The sequence below is a fragment of the Diorhabda carinulata genome, unplaced genomic scaffold, assembly GCF_026250575.1.
Source record: "Diorhabda carinulata isolate Delta unplaced genomic scaffold, icDioCari1.1 Dcau_27, whole genome shotgun sequence".
Lineage (NCBI taxonomy): Eukaryota > Metazoa > Arthropoda > Insecta > Coleoptera > Chrysomelidae > Diorhabda > Diorhabda carinulata.
In genome coordinates this window covers 47501-49344 of record NW_026613972.1, presented here as the reverse complement: position 1 = coordinate 49344, position 1844 = coordinate 47501, and the positions used below count along the sequence as shown (strand labels likewise).

The 1844-nt window shown below is 50.7% G+C and overlaps 1 non-coding gene across 1 annotated transcript in view; it reads left to right on the top strand.

Moving 5' to 3' along the window:
- Positions 1-1073: 1073 nt before the first annotated feature.
- The window catches only part of LOC130903317 (large subunit ribosomal RNA), a 3968-nt gene continuing 3197 nt past the window's right edge, over positions 1074-1844 (top strand). The window contains exon 1 of the ribosomal RNA XR_009060690.1: positions 1074-1844. This exon is cut by the window's right edge and continues 3197 nt beyond it. This is a non-coding gene — a ribosomal RNA (large subunit ribosomal RNA).

Genomic DNA, 1844 nt, shown 5'->3' with positions numbered 1-1844 from the left:
CAGCAGGCGCGCAAATTACCCACTCCCGGCACGGGGAGGTAGTGACGAAAAATAACGATACGGGACTCATCCGAGGCCCCGTAATCGGAATGAGTACACTCTAAACCCTTTAACGAGGATCAATTGGAGGGCAAGTCTGGTGCCAGCAGCCGCGGTAATTCCAGCTCCAATAGCGTATATTAAAGTTGTTGCGGTTAAAAAGCTCGTAGTCGAATCTGTGTCCCACGCCGCTGGTTCATCGTACGCGGTGTTAACTGGCGTGTCGTGGGACGTCCTGCCGGTGGGCTTAGCTCGCAAGGGCGGCCCAACTCAATCCCGCCGCGGTGCTCTTGACTGAGTGTCGAGGTGGGCCGGCACGTTTACTTTGAACAAATTAGAGTGCTTAAAGCAGGCCAAAATTTTGCCTGAATACTGTGTGCATGGAATAATGGAATAGGACCTCGGTTCTATTTTGTTGGTTTTCGGAACCCCGAGGTAATGATTAATAGGAACGGATGGGGGCATTCGTATTGCGACGTTAGAGGTGAAATTCTTGGATCGTCGCAAGACGGACAGAAGCGAAAGCATTTGCCAAAAACGCTTTCATTGATCAAGAACGAAAGTTAGAGGTTCGAAGGCGATCAGATACCGCCCTAGTTCTAACCATAAACGATGCCAGCTAGCGATCCGCCGACGTTCCTCCGATGACTCGGCGGGCAGCTTCCGGGAAACCAAAGCTTTTGGGTTCCGGGGGAAGTATGGTTGCAAAGCTGAAACTTAAAGGAATTGACGGAAGGGCACCACCAGGAGTGGAGCCTGCGGCTTAATTTGACTCAACACGGGAAACCTCACCAGGCCCGGACACCGGAAGGATTGACAGATTGAGAGCTCTTTCTTGATTCGGTGGGTGGTGGTGCATGGCCGTTCTTAGTTGGTGGAGCGATTTGTCTGGTTAATTCCGATAACGAACGAGACTCTAGCCTGCTAACTAGGCGTATTTCGACATCCCAAAGGCCCGTCGGTATTGAGTTTCGGCTCTTGCCGTTCGCGGTTTTTACTGTCGGCGTACAAATAATTCTTCTTAGAGGGACAGGCGGCTTCTAGCCGCACGAGATTGAGCTGAATTTAAGCATATTACTAAGCGGAGGAAAAGAAACTAACTAGGATTCCCTCAGTAGCTGCGAGCGAACAGGGAAAAGCCCAGCACCGAATCCCGTGGTCGATATCGGCCACCGGGAAATGTGGTGTTAGGGAGGATCCGTTTATCACGAGATCGTGCGGCGCGTCCAAGTCCTTCTTGAACGGGGCCACAGCCCATAGAGGGTGCCAGGCCCGTAGCGACCGTTGCCGATTGCGTGAGGATCTCTCCTGAGAGTCGGGTTGCTTGAGAGTGCAGCCCTAAGTGGGTGGTAAACTCCATCTAAGGCTAAATATGACCACGAGACCGATAGCGAACAAGTACCGTGAGGGAAAGTTGAAAAGCACTTTGAAGAGAGAGTTCAAGAGTACGTGAAACCGTTCAGGGGTAAACCTGAGAAACCCGAAAGGTCGAAAGAGGAAATTCATTCGCGTTTCGATAATTGAAGTTGAACGTTTGTATGACGGATATTGTTTGTGTTTCGGCATATTACAATAAATCGCGTTTTACGTTTTTCTAATCGATATCGAACGCGTGCACTTTTCCTCTAGTAGGACGTCGTGATCCGTTGGGTGTCTGTCTAAGACTCGAGGTGGTAGACCACTTGATTTTATTCGAATTCATGGGGACCCTCGATGTTCCGACAGACTCGCTCGACGGTAGAAATATGGCGCGGGGCCGCTAGATTAATTAGCGTTCGGCCCGTAGCAAGAGCGTTTCGTGTTTG